Genomic DNA, 27,576 nt, shown 5'->3' on the forward strand with positions numbered 1-27,576 from the left:
GCCTAGGGAACAATCAGATAAAAGGTGTGTGTGTGTCTGTGTGTGTGTGTGTGTGTGTGAATCTGCAATTGAGTAATAGGCACAAAAAGAAATTTGGAAAGAATTTGCCCTAACTAAGCACCAGTTAGTAAAAACAGAAGGCAGTATACTGTTCTTCCAGTCTTACAAGATTTGATTAACATAACCTTTTAACAAAGTAGAATTAACCAATCTGTTTGGGTTTTCTATCTGGTCTGCTTGGGAGACTGACAACCTTTGTGAAGTATGTTTTTTTGCCAGTTCTACATTCATAACAGTGACCGATCCCTTTTTATTGACTGGAGTAGCTAATTTAATGCAAAGTTGAAGATCAGTGAAACTGGATTTAAGAATTTTGAGATTACTCAAAATTTTGAGATAACTCACTTTTTTGAGATTACTCACTTTTTACAGAAAAGGCAATATAATTTTCATAGATAAGCCTTTCATAACTCAAATTGATGAAGTCCTATACATTGGCTTAAGGTGAGTTAGTCATGATATAATTCTAGAGTTCTGGAACATGGGTCTGTTTCAAGACAATTTCCTAACAAGCTTAGGGAAGAATGTCCATTGCGAGCAAGGTATAAGACAGCAATAAATGTACAAAGGAAGACATCACATTCGCACTTTTAGGGATTACTTAATTAGTCTATTGGAAAATTAGTCCTACCAATTCCTTTTTTTTTTAGTCCTACCAATTCTTGAGTTCAAGGTTGTCATTAATATTCAGTCAGAAACATCATTTCTTCTGCTTTCTTGGAACTGAATATTTACATTGACAATTGGCTGGGATTCCACTGCTTCTTGTAAGACTTGTTCCTGAACAAATCATGAATTTTTCTCATTAGAAGATTCAAGACAGATGTGACATTTTTTTCTAAAGTGTTGTCTTTTTTGCATTGTTAAGAGTCATCAATTTGAGATGACTCTTTGGCTTCATTTGTATTGAAGCAACAAATTGGGAGTAACAACTTAGCCAACAACTTTGATAAAGTAGAAAGGGACATTTACACAAGTACTATCCCATGTCCACCCCCAATTATCTGGATGAGTGATGTGTACTTGTCTTTGCTTTCACTAATGAACTTCAACCTGGAAATTAACCTTAGGATGAAAAAATATAACACTTTACCATTTTTTCTTTTATCTTAATGAATTTTATGAAATAAAAGTTCTAATCACCAAACAGTCATACAGGTGTAGGTATGATTCCTCTTACAAACTATCCAGTGGTGGGATTCAATTTTTTTTACTACCGGTTCTGTGGACATGGCTTGGTGGGCATGGCAGGGGAAGGATACTGTAAAATCTCCAGTCAGATGTGGTATTTACAGATTTTCTGAACTACTCAAAATTTCCACAACTGGTTCTCCAGAATTGGTCAGAACCTGCTGAATACCAACTCTGAAACTATCCTAAAAATTCCTATATGTCAAAAGGCTTCCCTTCAGCAACCTCTGTATGGAGAAGGTTTCAATATCATCATTAACAATATTTTAAGGAAAAATGCAAACAATTGTTTTATATTTGAGGGGAAAAAAACCTTTTTTAAACTCTTTTCTAGTGTTTGCAGTTTTATTTTTGTACAGATTTATGTTTATAAAGTTTTCTTTATTTGTTGCTAAGGCATTTCTTACCTCCCCCATTCATTTATTATTTTTATTTGATTTCAACTCAATAGCATTTTATAAATCATAAATAAAAGTAAAATTAGCCTACTTGTAGCTGCGGTTCAGCTAGCCAGCATGCTCTGTTATTCCCTTGCGTCTAGTAAGATTATGCTGATAGCTGAATGTTATATTTATTTTAAGAATCAAGTTGGTGAGGTATATTGATCCCCAACAGGAATGAAGAGGCAAGATATATGACATAAACTGGAAATTTTATTACATTGTAAGATCTGAGACAAACATAAAAATGTTATGAAGAATCCAGTATTATCTCATCATGAGCTCCTGAATCTCACATGAAAATTCTTAGCATTACACCTCCAGTTCCCTCACTACCAAATCTAAGGCTCGGATTATACTTGTTTAATATATATATATATATATATATATATATATATATATATATATATATATATATATATATATATATATATATATATATATATATAAACAAGTATAATCCGAGCCTTAGATATATATATTAGCCTCTTTGTTCAGTAGAAAGGGCAATAGAAGCAGAATACAGATTTACAACCACAATTAGTCCAACATTTATGTTGCTAAGTGAGAAATTTGTTAAGTGAGTTTTGTCCCATTTTATGACTTTTCTTGCCACATTTGTTAAGTGAATCATTGTAGTTATTAAGTTAGTAGCATGGTTGTTAAGTAAATCTGGCTTTCCCATTGATTTTGCTTGTCAGAAGGCTGCAAAAGATGATTACATGAATTCGGGACACTGCGACTGTCATAAATATAAACCAGTTATCCAATATCCAAATGTAAATCACATGATCTTGGGGATGCTGTAACAATCATCAGTTTGAAAAAAATGGTCATAACTCATTTATTTCAGTGTCATTGTAACTTTGAATGGTCACTATGCTCGCACAAGCATGAAGCTGAAAACACCAGCCTGAAGATGGCAAGTGGGACCTCACCAAAACGTCGCTAAGATACTCTCAATCTTACACGGGAAAAGACCCGAACACGCCAAGACCTGCATACCTGTACCCATGAAAATATAGTTGGAACACCAAGGTGGCTGGCTGCCTTTTTGAAAGGAATTTTCCAGGTGGTGTTATCTTTACCCATAGGATATCTGAAAGCTGGTAGGCTCCTTTCTTATTAACGGATAACCATTTTTCTAAGGACATTCTACAACTTGACATGATCAACACAACAAAGAACTTTTTATAAACATGTACTTGATTTCTCTTTTTCAATTATCAAGTGTGCCTTATCAATAATGTTTGATATTCCTCAGCCTTTTCTAAACTGGAATCTATTTTTTTTCTGTAGCCTCTAATCTGTGTTGAATAATCCTAAACGTTATTTGGTTAGCATGAGGAATGAAGAATATTGTGTAATAATTTGCACATTCTGTTACATTTCCTGCTTTTAATCTGATCTCTTCTAATCTGATGACCAGAGAGGATTTGTCTGTCTGTCTGTCTGTCTGTCTGTCTGTCTGTCTGTCTGTCTGTCTATCCCAACCTGTCTATCTATCATCTATCTATCTATCTATCTATCTATCTATCTATCTATCTATCTATCTATCATCTATTTATTGGTAGCTGACATAGTGTGATTAGAACCTCTATTCGTTCTTTTGTTGTTGCTTGTCATTTTTCAGTGGGTATGCCATCAGTTCCTGTATTCTTCTGACTTCATAAGGACTGAAGTGCTTATGTAACTTCATATTTTGGTACTAGATATTTTTTAAAATAAGAAATATCTTCCAAGATGTTTTTGGAATTGACATCACTAGTGTACTGAATTTCTAAATAAGGCATATTGCAAGCTGATTATTGCATCAACACATTTTCTGAGTTTACCAACTGCTATCAAATAAATTAGCTTTGCACAACATATACCCAAAATTAACTCAAATAAATTAAAATATGGCATGAATATAAATGCTAGGTCTCCAAGGAAGAATTGCAGAGATGAATCAACTTTTTAAAGTCCCTATTGGCTGAAAGGTCATAGCAGTATTCTTGAAAGTTTTAGCAAAGGGTGTGTGTGTGTGGAAAATTCCTTCTTTTCTCTAAGGTTTGACAGAACATATTTTTTTTCATTACTGGTACGATGACAAAATTAGTTTTTATCTTTCAAAGCATCCTGAGAGTCTATTTTCCCAAGAGTTTATTTTCTCAGAATATGATGCAAAATTGTTACTTGATTTTTGTGTTCAATCATAAGGAAGTTTGCTGGAATCAAAGGATGAGCAGAAAATATTTATCCAACTGTTACTTTTAATTTACATCAAATTCCTAAATAAACAGAGTTAAGCTTCTAGGTAGTTAAATACATTTAAACTGATACCTAATTATGTTTTTTTAATGTATTACCTTTCACTATGAATTTTGAGAAATCTAAAAAAAATTAGATTTCTATATAGTAAAATTGTATTTCCAAATACCTGCTTTTCTTGTGTAATTGATCTTTGCTGAAACCTAGTATGCTACTGATTTATTTCAGTTATTAGTATTTGTTCTTCATACAAGGCAGGGATAATTATATTTTATGGGGTAAGATCATATTCAGAAGTATCTATTTATTATTTTAGAGCAAGAAGGGAGATAAATATGTATGAAAAGAAAATCTATCTATGTGGGTTATTTATTTCATAATACTTTCTAAACCATGGTGACATTTCAAATGCAATTCTGCACATCATAAAGGGATTTATTATTATTTTTATTATTTGTTGTCAGAGAATGATAACCAAAAAAGAATGATTGCCAAACTCTACAAGAATAAAACTTGTGGTAGTAAGTAAATCATTCTTAGTTATGAAAGATTGATTATAGCAAAGGAGATCTGCATATGAAACTAGTCTCCTATGTTCTGATTAATCTTCAGAATTAAACTGCAGATGAAAGCCAGAAGTTGCGCGAGGCCAAGAATAAGGATTACATTGATACATACAGTGCGTATCCTGTAAACTTGTCTGTGGCAAAGTGTTTCGGATGGAGAAAAAATAAATTAATATTTCTGGGGCCTTAAAGTCTATCCTGGCTTTATTTTTTGGGTCTGGCAAGATTTTCCAAGAAAGGACCTGGATAAGTCCCTGCAGTTTTCTTGGTAAGATTTCAGAAGTATCTTACCCTTGACTTCTTCCTAGGTCTAAGATACATGACTGGTCCAAGGCTACTCAGTTGGCTTTGTGCCCAAAGTGGAAGTAGAAGTCTTGTAGTTTCTAGCCTTACAATTTAGACACTTTAGACACTAAAGACACTTGACTCTTCAAGATAAATAAATATCTTCCATTAGTTCTTTGGAAGTATCTTTGTCAAATCCACCATATGGACGTTCAGTAGCTCTATTAATATCTGTTGGTTGATAGTCAGAATCTGCCCAGAAAATGATTGGTTTGAAAAGTATTATTTCTCAAAGCTGAATACAAAAAATGAGGTGCATATGTTTGATGTATTTGCCTTTATTTATTTATTTGTTTATTTATTTATTTATTTATTTGATTTGTCAATCGCTTACAAGATAATAGGTATAAGTATAAACATGAGTAAGAATACAGGAAATAGGTAAGTCTAACTGTAGGCAGCGTAGTTCAAGGTTGTCCAAGCCCAAAATCTCAAGCCTGGTGATATAAGGTATTCTGTTGTGAGCAGAGGAGTGTAGTACTCTTCTCGTGAAATACTTCTGGACTTGCTCAATTGTATTAATGTCCGATATACAAGTGTGGATTCCAGACTGATAAGCTGTATTCAAATATTGGTCTGGCAAAAGTTTTGTATGCTCTAGTTAGCATTCGATATTTCTGGAGGAGAAGCTTCATAAGATTAGATTTACAACTCTTAATGCCTTTTTGGCAATGCTGTTACAGTGAGCTCTGATGCTTAGGTCATTTGATATGAGAACTCCAAGGTCCTTGACAGAGTGAGGATCATCAATGAGGTCATATCTGCCTAGCGTTTATTTGGTGTACTGATTTCTTTTTTACCAATGTGTAGGACAGAACATTTGTTGGTCAAGATTTGGAGTTGCCAATTGTTTGACCATTCAGACACATAATCAAGGTTGCTTTGAAGGACAGTAGCATTGTTGGTGGTATTGAATAGTTTTATGTCATCCGCAAAGAGGACGCAGTTGCTTATAAGGTGATTGCAAAGGTCATTTATATAGAGTATAAAGAGTGTGGGTCCTAGAAGGCTGCCTTGGGGGACACCGCTGTTAAATGGTGCAGGGTTTGATAGGGCGCTTCCTATTTTTGCCATTTGTTGCCTGTTTGACAGGAACACAGTAATCCACTTATTTTTTTATTTTTTTAAAAATAAAGTTTATTAATTTTACAATTAAAACAGACAAACAACACATACATAAATGTGAAAGAAAAAAGAAAGAAAGAAAGAAAGAAAGAAAGAAAGAAAGAAAGAAAGAAAGAAAGAAAGAAAGAAAGAAAGAAAGAAAGAAAAGTAGAAAGAGAGATCTGAAAACAATTAAAAAACAACAATCCACTTATGAAGGGATTCAGAAATGCACAATAGTTTGTCATGTACCACTGAATCAAAGGCTTTGCAGAAGTCTATGTAAATTGAGTCTATAGTTTTACCCTCCTCAAGTAGAGTAGTCCATATGTTTTGCAGTGTAGGAGTTGAAGATTGCAGGACAATTTTTTCCTGAAACCAAATTGTTTTTGGTAGAGTAGGTTGTTTGACTCTAAGTGGAGAGTGATGAATTGGTTAATGATTGATTCCATGACTTTGCACGTGACACATCACAGTGAGATTGGTCTGTAGTTTTCAACCAGGCTGGGATCACCTTTTTTGAAGATAGGGATGACCGTAGCTAAGGACTATAGGTTTGGTAAGGAGCTGGTTCTGAATGATATCTCATATATAATGCTTAGGGGTTCCGCTATGGCAGAGGGGAGCTTTTTAAAGATATATGCACATAATCCATTGGGGCCAATAGATAGAGATGGTTTTAGGTTACATATTGTCTAATAGTTTACCTCAGGGGGAAAAAAAGAAAGAAAAGAAAAATCTAAAAAAATAAAAGCAGTGGAGAAAATATTAAAAAGCTTATGTAAAACTAATTGTTTAGGAAAACTCATATTAAAACATATTACTATTACTACTACCATTACTGCTATACTATTCATGGCATTTATGTCTGTAGCAAGCAATGGAGAGATATTGTATCCTCCTGGTGTTAAGGAACATGAAGTTACAACTGGTTTGGTTAGAACAAGGGTCTTCAAACTTGGCAAGTTTAAGACTTGTGGACTTCAAGTTCCAGAATTCCTGAGCTAACATGACTGGAAGAGGAACTCTGGGAGTTGAAGTCGACAAGTCTTAAGGCTGTCAAGTTTGAAGACCTCTGGGTTAGAAGAAATATGGGCAATTTCATAGATGGTTTGGAAATGGCATTTATGTCTGTAGCAAGCAATGGAGAGATATTGTATCCTCCTGGTGTTAAGGAACATGAAGTTACAACTGGTTTGGTTAGAACAAGGGTCTTCAAACTTGGCAAGTTTAAGACTTGTGGACTTCAAGTTCCAGAATTCCTGAGCTAACATGACTGGAAGAGGAACTCTGGGAGTTGAAGTCGACAAGTCTTAAGGCTGTCAAGTTTGAAGACCTCTGGGTTAGAAGAAATATGGGCAATTTCATAGATGGTTTGGAAACTGTTTGTATATTAAAACCCTTTTGCTGTCATTTAGAATTGATCAGTTGTTTTGATTGGCTATTAAATTCATGGCTGTAACACTCTGTTCTAAGCTCTGTCATGGGATTGTTGAAGAATGAAGGCGAAACTGCTGTATCTATTTATGTAATGCTTCCTTTGCCAAAGCAATTCAAAGCCCTGTAAAATCATGTAAAAACACATTCATTAAAATACTTTAAATACAATTAAATAACAATTAAATACAATTGTTCCTATGAACAATTGAAATATTAGATTTAAAACATATTATAAAATGTCAATAATGGGTCTAAAAGTAATATGTATATAGTTTATGCAAGGAAAACATAGCTATAACGTTGGATAAAATATTTAATCTTATAAATTAAAAGAAGTTTTAAATCTTTTCAGTTTTTTTAAATAAAAATGTTTATTAAACAAAAAAATGAAGAATATTTCCTAATGATCTTAAACATTTTGTAATGGTCTGGTTAGCATTGATGTATACATTCATTTTTTTTTTAGATAAGTAGAATTTCATCTTCCATAATTAAGCTAAATGATTGGAACATAATTTTTAAGACTCACAAAATATTGCAAGTATGTCATCAAATTCAGATCTGAATTAGAGCACCCTAATGTTAAGCATGTTTTCAACTCCAATTCTCCTTTTAGTATGGGAGATCTTATAAAATGTGCACAATAGCTTATATCTAGAGATCTCAGTAATGGAAGTGAATTAATAAGAAACTATTGATTTTCACTGGTTTTTTCCTTGCATCTTCCTACAGTTTTTGAAAATATATTATGAATAGTTGGGGATCACTCCAGAATAATGTAACTGACTTCCAAAGAAGTTAGTAAAAAATGACTTAATCCTTTTTCTTCTACTGGAAATCAATATTAGATTTTAGTCTATTAATCAGGTGGAGTAAGAACTTCCATTTCTGAAAATATAAACTTTATAAACTTTGTTTGGGTAATAGGCCTTGGGTTATAAAAAAAGCAATCAAACAATCAACAAAGGAAAATATTTGTAGCTCAGGGTTGAAATGAGGGGTCCTCATTTGATGTTTTCATTACCCTAACAAGGTAACATCATCAGTGCTAGCATCTGCAAGAAAACAAGCAATCTCAGAGAGCACCAAGGACTGCTCAAACAATCAACAATCCATCAAATACAACTTTTATTAAAAAACACTTCAAATTTACAAAGCTATCCTTTGGATTTTTTTAACATTTTGATAAACAATAGTCAAATTGTCTTTTGTCAAAGAGTCTTAGGGAAATGTAGGCTAATAATAACAACTTAATTTGTCTGTCTTAAAGCATAGCGGGACTTCTGTTTTAGAACATTTGCATTTGAAATGGACATTTTGAAGCTACTTGTTGGATATAAATATGATCCTTTCAAATTGTTAATATTCTTATATTTTAACAAAACTTGGATGGTGTTTTTTTTTTTAAAAAAAAACAAGTTTTATTAAAAATTTCAACAACAAACAAATCATTACATATTTAAATCTTTTCCTGTCTTTCTACAAAAATTTCCCCAATATTCTCATAAAACACAAACAAACACAAACAAACATAAAAAAATCTTTTAGTAAAGTACCTTGGCCCCAGTTACCTCTCTTTGCATGGGCAGCGCATATCACTCTTCACAATTCTATCTTATTTAATCCATCTTAATTAAATCATTATATTTATATCTTTTGCCCATTCATTATCCTTCTATCTCTTCTTATAATAAAAAGAATTTCTCCTGAAATCACTAATCAGAGTATGATGCCTTTCTATCCTCCCCCTAAGTTAGTAAAATTAACATTCAACATAACAAATACCCAATTCGGTTCTGCTTGGTACATTCTATCCACCAAAAATGTTTAAATACATTGTATCCTCCTTTCCTTCAATATTTTATTACATTTTAAAAATCAATCATTATTAAAGACTTCAACATTTTAATTTCTTATTAAATCTTAAACCATTCTAATTTACTATTTCAAATATAAATGTTACAATACCATCTTCTGTACCTAGCAGAATCTTTCTTACAGAAGTTTATATTTCATCCTTTGTCCCTAAAAAAATTCCTCTTCTCCCATCCAATTTTAAAACTTTGAGGCTTTTCTCCGCCTTTCCCCTTTCTTTCTTCCCCACCAAATCTTCCTACCCCCTTCTTCTTCTAACCTCTGCCTTGCTGGGATCCCTTCTCTGTTGTGTTCCCTTTTTCTCTTGCTTGCTATCATTATATTTACTTTGCATCATATTTTTCTCTTTCTCAAATGTTTTTAGATCTTAAGTCCTTCATTTTCCTTGCTCTCTTCCTTCCTTCTTCCTTAGATAAGTTTTGGGATTCAATAAAGATGGCGTCTTCGTCTTTTCCTTGTTGTTGTTCTTCTGTTTCCATCTGTTTCATTGTCTGTTGGTAATTGACCAGCGCCATTTCTAGAAATAGAAAAGCTTTTTCCATATCATCTTTGCAGGCTGCTTTTGTTTGCTCATATTCATCCCTCAGGTCTTCAAAAGGGAAAGCCATTATAAATAAATCTTTTCTTTTCTTTATTCCTCTTTCTTCTTACACCAACCAAATATTCCGAGAGAAAGGTAAAACAATCCCAAAATCCACAATCCTCAATAAATCCAAGCAAGCCAAAATTCCCCTTCCTCTTCAAACAAATAAAAAGAGAGTCCAAATCTATATTTTAAAGCCTTATTAAAATTATGTTTCTGTCCTCAAATCTTCAAGGCATCTCCTCCAACAAGATCCAGATTTATATATTTTCTTTATCCTCTCCCTTCCGGCTTAATTCCGTCGGGAGGGAGAGTAAACTTTCCTTTCAGCACCTCAAAATTGCCGCTTTTTTTCTCTTGTGGAAAAAATCATCAAAAAACAATCTTTTCCAGGAATTAAATTAGATAAATCTCAAAGCCCTGGGTCAACCAAGAAGAACTTTCACTTTCAATAACTTTCTCTTCTTCCTCCTGCGCATACTTGCCCGGCTGCCAACTTCTTTGTGGCGGCCATTACGGACCGCCGCTGCACCGTCCTGGTAAAAGGGGTTCTGCCAGCCAGGAGGGGGTCTGCAACACCCCAGACCCTTCCTCCGGATCCCCCTTACCTTCAGCTACCCCTGCAGGGCAGCCTTGCTCCGCACCCGTCCGGATCAGAGCCCCAAAACGGCTAGCGCGGCAGGGATCGCGCAGCTTCGCGAATCCCTACCGCTCGCGAAGCCGACAAACCGGAAACCAAAACTTGGATGGTGTTAAATGTATCACAGTCTAGAGGCAGAGTTATTTGGCAGGTATAATATCACCGTAAGTACAACTTCTTATTTATAGAAATATAATTGTTTGTGGTTTTTGAAATGCCAAATGATCTCTTGGCACTTCTAACTTTCAACAGAATATATTTCCCTTCTCTTAATATTGCAGGACTATTCATCCAATGTGAGAAGGATCAGTACAAAAAAGAAAGAGCAATACCATAAAAATAACTATTGGAAATTTAGGTGAAATTTCAACGCTAATTTTAGTGCAAAAGATCTTTTCATCTTCTTTTATTATGACTATATTTATTAGATTGACAGCCTGCTGCATCCTATTTATGAAATAAAAATAAAATTACTTTATTCCAGCCATTAATCAGACTTGTTTAATTAATTATACAAATGAGCCGATAGAAACATAAAAAGTTATTCCTTTTAGTTGATGGAAGATCTTGAGAGGAAAAAAAATTGCCATAGTTGAGTGGCAAATTCCATTTGATGAATTTGTAAATAAGAGAAAATATATATTTGCATCTTTTTATATTCAACTTAATTTAGGTTGTGTTTTCAGAAGGCTTCCTTTGAAATTATTCAGATATGACATAGAAAACCCACTATTGTTTTGAATTATGCTCTTGATAAGTTATAATTAGATACATGGTGAATAACAGTATGGGCTTCTTCTCTGAATTCTATCAGTTATAAAGAAATATAAAGTTAATGTCCCCAAATGTAGTCATTTGACAGTGACTTTTTAATAAATGTACATGTTTCTTTCATGTAGCAATTACAATAAATAGAGTTCCATTCCTCAACCTTACTTTCAAAAGTTATTTTTCAAGGACGACATGACAGGTAGAACAATGATCAAATTCAAAAGCAAATCTTATTAACCAGCATTTGCACACAACTTCAAAGAAAAAGAAAACCATTATGGTAAATAGAATTGAAAATAATTCATATTGAATTATAGTACCCAGTTTTGCCTGTCCATTGATGGATGTATTATGATGCAATTCTATCAATTACAAAGCAAATGGGTATAAAGTTAATATCACATAAGATAGTTATTCAATAGTGAGTATACCAATGAATGTATATAAGGGTCAATTATTTAATTTGTTAAAAAAAGGTTTCTTAAAGCTGCTGTAAGTTTCTCTGGCAGGAAGAATGGAATATAAAATACATCGGTACATATCTATTTGCATATTATCTAAATTAGTTGAGATTTGTTCTCCCAAAAGATCTATAGAAATTTGTAGGTAACCAATATATCTAGATTGATATCCTTGCACCATCATCGGAAACTTCCTTTCCCATCGTGTTAAAAATGTACTTAATATCATCAGACTAATGCTGGAAAATACAATTGAAATTGAAAACATAATGCAGGTTTTGAAAGGTTAATGGGATTCTGGGTGATCAAAAGTGTTGGCTTTGACAGTGGATATAGTAAGATAAAATATTGGGACACATTAAAACTTGTTTTATGTTTCTTTTTATTCTATACAGCAGAATGAGTTGAAATCCCATCTTCTACAATCTTACAGTTTTTCCATTTTTATAGCTTAAAGAATATTGGATTTACACTTAGGAGCAACTAATCTGATAAAAATATAGATGCATGAGTGAAAAAATGGGCTCCATATGGGCAAGCTCTAATGAAATCCTCCACATTTGACACTTTTGTTGACATAAAGTGCTAATAAATTGTGGTGAAATCACTGTTTTACATAGGAGACAGCTGTTCATGCTAAAATGAAAACACACACACACACACAAACAGAGAGAGAGAGAGAGAGAGAGAGAGAGAGAGAGAGAGAGATGCATGATCCACTGTTACTTTTCAGAGAGATGTCTTCAGTTGGAAGTCTGGGACAATCTTTGGATTTCATTCACTATATTAATGAATGGATCTCAGAGCTATAGAAATAAATACTACATTCAAGAGAGTAGATAACACTATGCTATGAATACCTATTCACTATATAACACCAGGGGTGAGATTCAACTTTTTTAACAACCAGTTCTGTGGGCGTGGCTTAGTTGGTGGGCATGGCTTGGTGGACTGGCTGGGCATGAACAACTCAACATCACTCACATCGAGGCACGCATCTCCTTGCCTGGCCTCTCATGACTGTGGGGATGCTGCAACAGTCATAAGTGTGAAAAATGGTCATAATTCACTTTTTCCAGTGCCATTGTAACTTTGTCACTCCACACAAGCAAAATACCAGCAAAGGAGGAAAACAACCTCCAGAGAAGTTCCTGAGACAGGAAGTCTAGTCCTGCCAAGAATGTAATTTGGGTTAACGGAGAGGCAGTTTCTGTAAGCAACACCAGAATGATTCCTTCCTGCCTTCCTTACAGGATTAGGCCAGTAATTTCTTCTAACAACTGATTCTCCAAACTGCTTAGAATGTTAACAACCGGTTCTAGAGAATAGGTGCAAGCCTGTAGAATCCCACCCCTGGATAACACTATGTAGAAATTAAACATGACAATTGAATCTGCAGACTCCAAGCAATACAATTTCCTGTCCTTGTTAAACTCTCAATAGGAATGGATTATGGGAAATGAATTTGTGCTCCAAGGGACATGTTTAGTAATTTACAATGTCAAATGACATGTTTAGTAATTTACAATGACAAATTGGGCCTGTATAAACATTGGTTCTTGGTGCTCAAATAACATTGTGCCATAAATCAATGATAGAGCCTTTCCAGCATGGCAAGATAAAATAGTCTGTCCAAATCACGTGTCAATGAAGACAAGATGCGATTTTCAATAAAGGGTGATATCTTTGCACAGAAAAAGAAACTATCAAAACTGTAGCAATTGTTGCTATGTCTGAACCTATCCACTTTGGTCATCCTCTACTTCTTCCACTTTTCCAGCATCCTCTAGAGAGTTAGGTTTGGGTGTGATGCCATAATGAAAAAGGAAACAAAAAGATGTTATAATGGCTCTCCTTAGTGCTTACATTTCAAGGTTAAATATTCTTAGTTCCTTTAACCTTCTGAATAAGGCTTAGTTTCTGCTCTAATCATTCATTAACTTGTTTTGTCCAAAACAATCCTGTTTGGTCAGAGCAATGCAAAATGAATTGAGGCTTTTAATTTTCCATGATATAGTTTTGAATACACGAGATAGATACTTATAAGAAAAATAAAAAACAATAGGACAGGGACAGTAGGCACGATTGGTGCACTTATGCACACCCCCTACAGGCCTCTTAGGAAGAGGGTGAGGTCAATAGTAGACAGTCTAAGGTTAAAGTTTTTGGGGTTTGGGGAAGAAACCACACAGTCAGGTAGAGTATTCCAAACATTGACCACTCTGTTGCTGAAGTTGTATTTTCTGCAGTCAAGTTTGGTGTGGTTAACCTTCCGTTTGTATCTGTTGTGTGCTCTTGTATTGTTATGATTGAAGCTGAAGTATTCATTTGCAGGTAGGACATTGCAATGTATGATTTTATATTTAGATCGGACCGGAGGCAGCGTAGTTCTAGGTTTTCTAGGTCTAGAGTTTCAAGTCTGGTGGCATAAGGTATTCTGCAATGAGTAGAGGAGTGGAGAGCTCTTCTTGTGAAATATTTCTGGACTTTTTCAATTGTGTTAATATCATATACATGATATGGGTTCCAGACTGATGAGCTGTATTCAAGTATAGGTCTTGATGATGATGATTATATCATTTCTTTATGAACTAGGTAATGCTCACAACTAGAACAAGTTTTCATAGCATTTGGGGGACCAAATATTCCATTAAAGAAGAAACACAAACTCCTAAACATTTTTTTAAAGTTCTATTCACAACAAGAAGCAAATAAGAAAGTCTAAACGTCTATGATTACTCAATGAAAGGTATTTAAATATATACCTCAAAATAGATACAAATAGATAATGAGAATTAAATACTGACTTTTAGAAAAAAATATTTTAAGAATAGATAGATGAGAATTGGAATAAAATCACAGGAGGGGAAAAAGAAACAAAGGAAAACAAAATCCCCCACCCTCCAACCATCTGTGCAGTTCCATGGGTTTTAATGTTTCTATTCCTAAGAGAATCAAGCAAAAGAATATAGAACAGATTTGAACTTCAGGATCATATGCACAAACAAAATGCTCAATGGAACATATGGCATACAGAGACTCTGCAAAAGTGTTATTAATTACAGCTACTTAAATCTGAAGGAATGAAACTTACAATCCCTTGCCATGTTGCACTCTGACCAGATGATGCACAGGCACTAAGGAGGACACAGGTGCCCAGAGATAGTAACTATATGCACAAATAAAGAAGCTTCCAAACAGCTGGCTTGCTTCTTTACCTGTTTATATTCTTATCTGGTAAAATGCTACATCAACCTCTCTCAACATTTTAATTCTTGTAACGGGTGTCAAATTTCCATTTGCCTACCATGCCCTGAGAAAAACCTGCTTTGTTTTTCTCTTGTTATATCTCCTTGATTCATCATTCCTGAGATAGGTTCAGTTTCTCCATCAAGATGGTATTCAGCTCACAACATGGATGCCCAAATTCCTCACAACTTCTTTCAGCCCCTCACACTCTTCTTATGCCTTACCACTCAAGAAGTGAGCTATCTAATGCCTGACTAATGTTCCTGTCTTATATCCAGCTCAGCAATTTTCCCAATCTTCTCCAATAAGAACTGTCTTACTGCTCTTAGGAGAGTGTTTTATCCCTTTCTTAGTCTTGGTGTATATTTCTGGGCTCCCCCAAACTTACCATATTTTTTCCAACAGTTAGCAGGTTTTTTCCTGGGGACTTTCATAAACGATAATCTGAAGAGCAGGTAGGGCTTTCATATGGCACACCACTTATTCATCACCATTTCAAGCTAAACTTATTTTGTTTTTTTCTTCCCATTATATGGACAACATATAATGGAAAGAAGACTCTTTTCTAAATTCTTTCTTATAGCCCTAACTTCCTTCTCATCCTTACTTTCAAGCAATTCTCCAACTTATCCCTTTTCTTAAGCTTACGTCCCTTATTTTGCACACTGGATAACTAACTCTCTCAGTGGCCATATTATTGAAATAATTGTTTGGGAATTCTGTGTATTCTGTGCAATACTTAGATACCTTAGTTGCTAGCAGTTTATTCTCTAGAGAAACCAACTTCAATAGGAAGGTAAAAGAAACAGACAGACAGACAGAAACAACACTGGTTATGTTAGAATTCCAGATGCTGAAAGATATAATTTCCTGCTGCTGTCATTTAGTTTGCAAGCAAGTTAGGGTACAAATAAACCTACTAAAATAATCTGTGGTTTTTGAAGTGAAATGATGTGGAATTATCAGAACATCCACAAGGTAGATAATAACTAGCTCACCAGACCTAAAATATACATCTCTATTATAGATCTAAACTGTCATGCCCTTTAGCAAGCTCCTACCAGGAAGACATGGGAAATAATTCTATCTGCCATAGTTAATAACCAGCCAGGAGCCATCTATTCATCTTAAAATCACTGTGCTGTAGCACTCAGTTTTGATGTTACTGGATCATTTCTAATGCCATAAATGCACTGGAGAGTTACCGAGGGTAACGATATGTGAAAAGCAACAGAAGCTGCTAGTTATAATGCTTGGCAGTGTGCATCAACAGGCTTATTATAGCACCTACAAAGGTTGATTTACTGGAATATGCTTTTTAAAACTTCTGCTTTCAACAAAGTTGCTACAGTCTGAGTAATCAAGCCCTATGCTTTCACAGTAAGCTTATGAGAAAGCACCCTGAATAATGCACCCTGACATCAGTGGTCCTCAGTGATATAATCCAGATAAGTATTTCTGTTATCTATTAATATAATAAAATAGGAACTATAAACTAAGACAGTATCTAGCAATAATAGTGCTACTGTGAAAAAGCAGGGTTCCAAAATCTGTCTTCTCAAAACATAAGTGTTACTCTGAAAAAAAATGTTTTTACTCCTCTATCTTATTTTCACGGTGCTTTAGAATTCATCCCAATTTTTAATTTAAGATATTGTTGTGAGGTCTCCAAAAATGCTATTTCTTTTTTTTAAATTTTCAACAGTGTATTGGAAAGGGGGTGCTAGTGATCCAAATCCATTCTTGGTTTAACCTCGTCAAGTGACAATCAGCAACATAGGACGACTCAGTAGAATTTATAATGAAAAACAATTTGAACTAAGACCTTTAGTTTAAGTTACAGATGTTCCTCACAATTTCAAACTGCCTCTCTAACTGTGGACTAGAACAGACTTTTGTAGGAGCTAATTGTATTGAAGATTTAAAAATGAAAGAAAATTGAATGCCTTCATTTTTATTTTTTAAGTGCAATTTTCCAAAGAAACACTCCAGAGGTCCGTATCAATTTGTTTGATTTCCACATTATTTGAAGGGACAATCTGGGAAGAAAATGGGAGCCAGTATTCCATGTGAGGTATACTACACTCTGTTATCCAAGCATAAAATGTGAGGGTTTCCTTCTCAAACCAATTACTACCTTTCCATCTTTTTAATTTTTCCTGCATTTAGCTTTATCTTTAAAAAAAAGTGAATAGTAATTTATTTTATTTTTGGAAAGGTATTTAATAAATACCAAAATCATCAGTTCTCTTCTTGGGTTTTAATCTCCATGCCTCACCATGAAGAATAATCTCTACCTAATCTGTCTCTTGCCCAAAGTTGAAGGAAAGTGGATTTGGTTCCTCTTCTATATACATTTAGATTCCACATAATGATTTATTTTTAGGCCTTTTTCTAAATTTCCCTTCTCAAAATCAGGTGCTGCCTTTGAGCTTTGATGACTGACTCTCCTGTGTCACAAATTCAAAAAGATCTTGTGTGACCACTGTTTCAGTTTTAGCTTTTTGAAAGGTCACTTTCCCAGAAAGTTCCTTTTATAAGCAATTTACCTCCACCATGACAAGTCACTGTTCTCCTTTAATGTTACTTCATAGCATCTTTTGTGACAGATTTCACTGACCTTAAACTACAATATTGAACATTTCTACTAATCAGCAAAATCTTCTATTTGAAAATTGAATTTCCATTTCCCATTTAATCTTTCTTATCCTTGTGGCAGAGAAAACATAAGGAAATTTCAAATTATTTCTGTGAGAGTCAGGCTGAAGCAGAAGGGTAAAGTATTGAAAGCAAGAAATAATAGAACCTTGAGGGAATCCCTTGTTTACTTTTTCTTGTCCCATTATAAGCAATAGAATAAAGAATAGAAAACATTATTCCAACAGAAGTCATCAATAGATTCTACCTTCTAGTTTCCCAACAGCTTCCTTAATCCATCTTTTTCTGAAATTGGGAATGCATGGATTCAGGAAGACCCAGTTGTGAATGAGGAAGAAGAAAGACTTACAAGGTTAACAGTAATGTATTGTACAAGAAGGGTCACTCATGCCAGACAGGCCTCAGCAGAAGAGCCAGCTTAAGGGTATCCATCAAACCATTAACTATGGCGAGAAAACAGGAAAAAAATCCTATACAGGATCAGTCATTGCTTGGGTCAACAAGGACCACATCATATAGTAGAATTCCTGGGCATCTCGCAACAAGCGGGAAACAAGTCTCAGGAGTCTGGGCAACTAGGGCTTAGCCTGTAGGATTATTGCAAGAATAACAAATACACACAAGAAAAAAAAATACCATTATGGCCTATTATTAAAAACCAGGACCAATAAAGAGGGACTACTGTTTGGATCTGTACATATATTATGCTGATGCATTAGAACACCCTAGATTCTTGGAAATAATTTGATGTATATGAAGGTCAACACCAGTTAAACACCTGGGAAATATGATTTCATTGTGTTGTGTTGTATATATAATGATAATATTTTTTTAAAGAACTCAGAAATGCTCTTTGCTGGTTTTTGTTAATGTTGAGGTAATTCCCCATTAGGAGAATGAGTGCACACAGGGAGATGTAGTGAGAGTGGTGAAGAATAACACACAACCAGCACACAGATACACTGTATAGTAAAATGTAGGTTTTTACTTCCAGTAAACGGTTAAGCAAAGTCCAACAAGCAGTCCAAGTCATACACAGTTATAGCAGTTAGTTTTTCAGTCCAGGGATAATCCAATAACAAAGTCCAGTATCAAAAACAGTTCAGTAACAGACTTACATCAAACCCAAGAAGAACGATGATCAGTTACAGTCAATAGGGAAATGCAGGAACCAAAAACAGCGAACATCACTCAACTAGCAACTAGCAACACTCAGGACAGAACTAACAACCCAGGTTTCTGGCTCCATTTTATGGCCGCTTGAGGAACCACACCCAATTACAATTTTAGCATTCCCTTAAAGAGACACTATTAAAATGTCTATCCTGGTTTATATATTTCCAACCCAACTGTTAGGTGATTTACATTCCTAACATTTAATGACTTTTTGAATAATTGATAGATCTCATTATTGAAGCATTGAAAGTTTTAGAATAGCATTCTTCTATTTCATATTTCATTTAGTGTTTATAAACTTGAAGAAGCAAATCAAATACGTATTTAATAGAAGCTAGTTGTTTATATCAAGATTGTAAAAAAAGGGTTGTATCAATTTAAAATTAGTTTAAATATTTCCTAGTATGTGTACCATAGAAATTGCAGGCTTACTATACTTTTGCTACACAGGTTGTCCTTGACTTATAACCATTTATTTAGTGACTGTTTGAAGTTACAACTGTTCCTCACATTTACAAGCATTGTAGCATCCTCACAGTTGCATAATATTTGGTAACCAACATTATGATGGTCGCAGTATCCCAGGAGCATGTGATCATCATTTGTGACCTTCCCAGCTGGCTTCCAACTAGCAAAGACAATGTGGGAAGTTGAATTTGCTCAATGACTTCAGGATTCACTTAACAATTGAAGTGATTTGCTTAACAGCTGTGACAAAGAGGTTATAAAACCAAAGGTTATTAATTCAGGTCCCAATGATGGTCATAAGTTGAGCACTACCTCTATATTACATTTTTTTGTCTGTTCTATATTTCAGAATTGCAATCACATAATACAATTTTGATATTGAAAATAAATGAAATGGCATTTTGATACCATTAACATCCTAGTTTAATTATTAGTTATATAAACTAAACACTGCATGGCTTAATTATAGGGGAATCATAGTCCCAGCTGAGAGTACTCTGAGAAATATGTATTCAGGGGAAAAAATTGTCAACTATAATTGTAACCAACTAGATCCTATTTTGATTGTAGAATAAAATATTTAATTCTATTTTATATTGGTGTTTTGGATCCAAGCCATAATGAATAAGAATGAAGCTAATGACTTCTTGCAATGAAAAAGCTGCAATTATCCATATTTATATTTAACCTTTTGAAACACCAGTCATTAATGTCTAGTTAACAATGGCCTAGTTTAACATTTTATGTATCATCCATATTATATCCTGCTTTTGTAAGATGGTGTAATATACACAACTTTAAAAAAACTTTAATAAAAGAAAGCATAATATAATGGCACAAAAATAAAAATGCATGCACTTTGGATTCCTAACAATTATATTTTACTTGTTACTGAATTGTAAATATTATTACTCTTGATTCTATGCATTTTATGAATAACATACCTTTCTATACTGAATGCAGCAAGCAAGCATTTCTTGGCTATAAATTCTTTCATTAAGAATTGACACAGATTTGGTATTTTTGTCCATTCAACAAGTCCTTTCCAAAAATCTGGGATATGCAGATGTTGACATTTAACAAGATTAATATTGAGAAACTGGTTGGTCACACAGTTATGCAGATATTTAGAGTGATTCGGCATTTTGTCCCCTTACTGTGTCTTTCACAAGGACCAGGGATAAGCAGATGTTATTATTTAATAATGTTAAGGTTATTGTTGCAGAATGTAAGCTGTTCCAAGTAAAGCTGCCCTTTGCAATTGAGTGGGGCAGGAATAACCAGTGGCTATCCACAGTATTGAAAAAGGAGCACAGCTGGCAGGTGAGATTGGTGGCAGCAGTGGCAGCAATTATGAGTGTAACTGTTCTGATCTGGCTCTGAAACACAATGAAACATCTGTAGTTAAATAAATGTCCCCCTTATTAGGAGCGCCAGCAGCCCTGGTGAAAGTCTCTCTCTCTCTCTCTCACAGCAGACTAACAAGTCTGTCCAGTAGGGAGATGAATAGTTGTCTGCCACACCTATTAATTTCTGCCCCCTGCCTTTTATCCCCATAGCTAGGGTGGGGTTTCGTTAGCAGTGGTGGCTCTTCTGTCCCAAGGATCAGCCCATAGATTTCCACTGTTCTCCTCTCCTGTCGCTGAGTATCTACATATCAGGCACTGGACCCAGATGTTCCTCCTCTTCCTCATCAGCGACGTTCAGACCTGGGGTTGACTTTCCATGATGGACAGCCCAGGCTCTGTCTGTGTCTCCATCTTTGACAGCTCCATTCTCTCTTCCCCCTCATATTGCCTCAATGCTGACTCCCACATGTCTCCTCATCTGATTTAGCTGATGGAGAGGTTGACAGCCAGCAGACTACAACAGTAACTGGCAGGCACAGCCGGTAGCATTGGTGGTTATGCAACCTTTAGCTGTTTAAATCTGCCAGGGCTAGAAAACAACAGTGGTTAGTATCAGGTTTGCCTTCCCTGAGAGTGTCCTGCTCTTTAACTCCCTCCATATCTCCCTGCATGACACTACTACAATGTTACTCCCTGCCTAATCTCCACTGGTGTTGCAGTCCACCCACTACCTTCCAGTCCTAAAAGCTAATTGGAAGATCCCAAAACAATTTCCAGCACCTTTCAAAATTATTTTCTCCCTAAATTTTAATCTCCTATTAAAACTTACTATTTATTGCTATCAATAAATGATATATCTGATATATTCTTGAAAGCTAATCATATTTTTGGACTGATATTCCAGGCAAAAAATAATTGTACATCATCAAATCATCTGCAAAGAAACAAATTAAATGTTTATTGTCATTGATTTTCAAAGTCTTGATATGTTGATTATTTCTAATTATTTGAAGAAAAGGTTACAATTGTTTATACTAAACAGTAATAGTAAAAGTGGCAACCCTCTTTATTAACTCTGTTTTTTCTAAAACAGAGAATAAATTCCATGAATTTATCTGAATTGACACAAAATATTTAGAACAGAAATAATGAATGAGATTTATAATCTGGTACTTTTCAACTAATTTAAACAAGTAAACTTTCTAAAATTGTTTAAAAAAATCTTTAAAAATATATACAGAATGCAATTAATTCCATATTTTAATTTAGCATACTTACTAAATTAACTTAATATATTGCCACGTATCAGAGATATAACTGCTTTGAATTAAAGGGAAGATTTTAATAGGGAAAAAAATCATTCATGATTTTTTTTAAAAAAATAGGCAACTATAATATTATCAGTTTCAGGTCTTTAGTTACTTTTCAATTCATTTTTCAAATAAAAATAGATAATTTAGATTCATTCTATAAGCTTCTAATAAGTGAAGGGTTTTAAACTATGTCTATGAAATCATCTATTTTACTTAAATCATGTTGGTTGAACAATACAGTTTAGTACAGGGCTGTCAAACTCAAAGCCCACTGCCCAGATCTGGCCCATGGCGTGCTTACATCTGGCTTGTGGGGCTACCCTGGAAACAGCTAGAGGGTGGCCTGTGGTGTCTCTGCCAGTAAAAACAGAACTCAGGAGGCCTGCATGCAGCCCTCTCCAGCTCTGTTTTCACTGTCAGATGGTTGCAGGAGGCCGTCATAGCCATAAATGGAGCTTGGGAGCCCATTTTCTCTGGCAGAACACTTGGGCCACCATAGGTGCCCCCAACATAAGTGATGTTGAACTGGCCATGCCCTGCCTGGCCACATCCACCCCACCCACCCCAAGCTCAAACACAATCCTAAATGAAATCAAGTTTGACACCCCTGGTTCAGCATAAACCTATATTAAAAAAAACCCTTTTAATTACTCTATGTTAAAAAAACAAAAATAAAAACCTCTTTCCTGTGTCTTTTTAATGAATTAGATTTAATCCATTAAGATCTTTTTCTAATGCATTTGATAATAATTTCTTACTATCACACTCATAAATTTTCCACTAAATAAATTGGCAAATTTATTACGTTATTACTAACTCTCTTTTGCAATAATTTTTCATAACTATCCTTCAAACTCAAAATGTCATCATATTTCTGAAATTCAAATGTTTTCATTTAGAACACATCTAATCTGATATTTGAAAAGGGGATTTAAATTAAAAAAATGTTTATTGTAATACTTATTGGGCATGGTGAAGCTAAACATATTGATCTAGGGTCTGATTCAGTGGTGGTATTCAGCTGGTTCGCAACGGATCGGGCGAACCAGTAGCAAGAATTTGGCGTGGGTCACCAAACCGGTAGTAAGTTCTGGCTGGCTATGCCCCCCACCCGGTCACCCTCCCGCTCGATGCTCGCTCACTCCGCCTGCCTGCCTGCCATTCACTTAAGGTATGTATTTCTTTTTTTTCCCTCCCAATAATCAGCTGTAGATAAGATCAACTGTGGCGGGATTCCCCTTGCTGAGGCCCAGGAAGGCAAAAAATGGAGAGAGGAGCTCAGCCCCCCCCCCTCCATTTTTTTGCTTTCCAGAGCCCCAGAGGAGCCTTAGGGGAGCAAAAATGCCCCCACAGAGGCTTCTCTGAGTCTAGGAAGCTCCCAAAATGGAGCTTGGAGGAGTGCTGCATGCCCCTCCCATGGTCTGTTTTTTCCCTTCCTGAGTCCCAGACGAGCCTTAGGGAAGCAAAAACGTCCCCGCAGAGGCTCCTCTGTGGCTAAGAAGCTCCCCAAAATGGATGGGGGCTGCAAAAATAAAAAGCCACGCCCACCCAGTCACATGGCCATGTTCACCAAGCCACACCCACAGAACCGGTAGTAAAAGTTTTTGAATACCACCACTGGTCTGATTAGCATTATATTTAATTCTGCAACAATGAAACCAGAATATAATCAATGTTATAAAATGTTTAAATTTGGGAATAATATATTTAGGTGTTCTTCATATATTAATTAAAATTATCTGGGCATGACATAATATAATAATGTATATTAAAAATAAAAGTACTTTAAAAACATTACCTCCATCCAATCCCTTTTATGACTTTACCTTCCCCATATTTAATAAGCGGTACCAAGATTGAAAGTTTAGTGTATCCTTATTATAACATGTGAAAGCAATATACTTCTATATATCTCCCCCTTGAGAAAGACGAATGTTTATAGTTTTTTCAGAACAGTTAGATGATTTATAGAAAAGTTCTGAGCAGAGAAATATGGTTTTGTGCTTTAGTGTAGATATGTTGCAAATTCATAAAAAGAAGATATATTGATGTGGAGTGAAAAATTTAAAAGTTCTTGGAGCTTTTATACAAAATAAGAAAGCAATTAAAATTCTGTATAGTACCACCCTACAATATACCAAAGTTGAGTGATATAATGGATATGTATCAGACATCTGTCAATCTCCATTTAAGCCTCAGAGGGAATCAATTAGATCAATCAATTAGAATCAATTAGATCAATAAGTGAAACTCTTCAGGAAGTGTCAGCTTGAGAGATGTCAACTCTATATTCCTTCAGAGATTGAATGTGGATTTATCCTCATTATCATGATAATACCTTTAAGATCACATGCCTAGTTTTAAAGAAAGAGGATAGAGCAGATAATTTTTTCATATAGGGATCACTTTTGTTGGAATAGGTTTATTTCCAATTTTGAAAGTGAGGAATCACTGATTTCAGTGATCTAATACATCCTTAGATGAAATGCACATTTTGAAGAATAACTGATCACAGTTTGTTTGTATCTGTCAGACATTTTCCTTCAGAATCTTCAAAGATTTACCGTGTCACTATGATTTGCTATGTATTAGATGTTAGAGTCACATTTGAATCTTAGCATGTGGTAGCAGTATGATAAAGGGATGAAAGGAAATGAATCATCATGTTGATTTCTATTCATGTTCTTTCTCATTCTGTCCCTAACCAGAGAGTGGTAGTAGACTAAATGTATCCTGGGAATGTGAACATTTCAGGAATTCCAGTGAATTGCATACTCTGACATGATTTGATTAATTGACTGGAGAGAATCAATTTAGGTGTCTGAGACCAATTGTAAGGTGTTATATAAGTGGAGCAAACTGTAGTAAACCTTACTTATGCTGGTGACCTGGACAATACAGAAGTTAACTTTTTCAGCTTTTGATCCTTTGTGCCCCTTGAATCACAAGGTAGGTATTTAGGCATAGTCAATTTCATCAGCTTTTTAAAAAAAAAACATAAAAATCTGCAAATATTAGATGAGCTGTTTGCATATACATTTATATTAGTATAGCATAGCATAGTATTATATGCGCATTTATTTAGAAATTTTCAATAATTTGAAAGGAGAGCTTGTTCTTCTCTAGGTAAGAGGTAACCAGGAATATCTTTTTACATAAAAATCTCAAGGGCAGTATCACAACAGAATAAGTTTTAAAATCAGTGGTGCTTCATGGAACTGCTAAAATGAGGGTTCTCCAGAGAACTAGATGACCCACATTCTGCTTTTGTTAAGAAGAACTATGGAAAAATCTGTTTCTTTGCCCAAGACTTTAATAAAAGTAAATGAGACACCTTGCTTCATCCCATCTGCACTGTCAACTTTATTGGTTTTATTGTAATTTCTTTGTTTGATGGATGTGAATTGCCCAGAATTGTTAGGAAGTGGGTGGCATACAAATTTAATAAATTATTGTTACTATTATTATAAATGCTTTTGAATTAGTAATGGTGTGGGGCAGGAGAAGACCTTTGAGAGTCCCTTGATCTTCAAGGAGATAAAATCAGATAATCCTGATTTGGAAATTAAGCTTGACTGTTCTTTGGAGGGACAGATACTGAAGCTGAAGTTCAAATACTTTGACCACCAAATAAGAAGAGAGGATTCTTTAGAAAAAACCCTGATTTGAAGATTGAAGGGGACAACAGAGGATGAGATAGTTAGATAGTGTCATCAATGAAATGGGCATGACTTTGGGCAAACTCCGGAAGATGGAAGAAAGCAGGGGGGGCCTGGAGTGCTATGGTCCATGGGGTCAACAAGATTCAGTCATAACTTAGTGACTGAACAACAATTATATAAATAGACCCACAATGCTGCTACCAAATAAATTCTGTAAAGATGTAAGTGAAACTTCTGATTTCCCTATAAACATTCTTCCTCCGAGATAATTTCCTTTCTTCTATCCAATAAAACAAACTTGTTTAGGGATTAATTTTAAAGTTAAAAGAAACTTTTATAGGTCTTTTTTCTTTATAGGTCTTCCTGGGACATTATGGGACCAGCTGATCATTTCAGAAATACAGAATAAACTTATACTGCTTTTGAAATTGTAGAAATAGCATAATTTTATGCTGCTATAGGTGCTTGTATATAGCAAGTTTAGTGTTTAGAAAGGAAGAGAAATTCTTCAGCCGGTTCATGCACTTAATAAGGCAGGTATATCTTTTGCCTTCTGCTGTGATATTTTAATTATTTCACTCCTTGTGGGGAAAAATATTATTTGTACAGAAAAAAGAAACAATATATGAGAACGCAGATTGAGACTGGGTGCAACCTTAATTTCTACACCTCTTTCCTTAATACATAACCAGTTGTATACAACATTTTCTTATGTATTTATGCACTTAAAATTATAAGAAATGTGTGATTTTCCTATTTAATAAATATTTTTTAACCATATACAGTATGGGGCAGTATTGGTCTTCAAGGTTTAGGGACTATGGTCCAAATCCTGAAGTTCGGTATTGCTCAATAGACACAGGCCATGAAAGCTTATATCAATATATGCATTTTTATTTGTAGTTTTTGAATGAAGAAAAATTAGGGGATGGTTAGGTGTTGACTCTATGAATTATTGGACTATTTGTGCTTCAGTGTATTCTGCTTTCAGCATCTCCTTTTCCACTTGAAAAGCTCTCTGTTGGATTTTCTTTACATCTTTAGTTAACCACCCATAGATCGTACCTGTCTCCAGAGATGTTAAAGAAAATACAGATACGTCTTTTATTCAATTTTACACCATCAGGAACTTGGAATCTTTTCACTGAAGATGATTAATCAGTATTATTATCTGTTAAATCAGGGTGCCATTTGTCATGTTCATTTCTTTGTGAGTTTTCATCACCCCACTATTGAGATAACAGTAAGTTATCAACTGAATAGGCAGGAAAAATGCTACTATGGAAAAAAAGTGCAGCATTTTATTAGCAATAGAGTAGGTATCTGAATTTTCAGGAAAAGTAAAAACCTTGAGATACAAAACATATTATATAAAAATGGAGTAACTTCAGACTATTAATTATATTGCTAAGATTAACAGCCTATAATATGTGATGGGATAAAACATACAATTATGTCTCAGTAATAGTAATAATAAACTAGACACTGTGGATCTTTCTTTAAAACAAGCCCCTCTCCCACTTCTGGGTTGCCCCTGAAAAAGACTACAAACAAGGCCAAAAGTGCTTATTACAACAGGATGAAAATTTTTGCTCCAAAGACTAATTAGGTCTACCAATATAGCTTATCTGACCACAGGTCTCTTAGCATAAACCTTTCTCTCTCTCTCAAGGTTTCTTCTTTTCAGAAAAACTTCATCAAATCACAGTTCTATATCATCCATGCTTCCTTCTTCTTCCTTTAGGCAGTAAAATAAACAATTCTTCTAGTTGCTTTTCTGAAGTTGATGCTCAGGTCAAAACCTAATGTTAGATACTATCCTGATTGGGATAAATATATTCATAAATGTTCATAGCTCTTCTTTGAATTCAAACTGCTACAAGATATCTTTGCTGCTGAGTTAGTCCAGAAAGATTTTCATATAGTCTACTATTTTGTTACAGGACTCAAAATTTCTTAAAGAGCTGTCACC

This window comes from Notechis scutatus, chromosome 4, assembly GCF_049901735.1.
Source record: "Notechis scutatus isolate UNSWTSFEM ecotype Mainland chromosome 4, rNotScu1.2, whole genome shotgun sequence".
In the NCBI taxonomy this organism is placed as follows: domain Eukaryota; kingdom Metazoa; phylum Chordata; class Lepidosauria; order Squamata; family Elapidae; genus Notechis; species Notechis scutatus.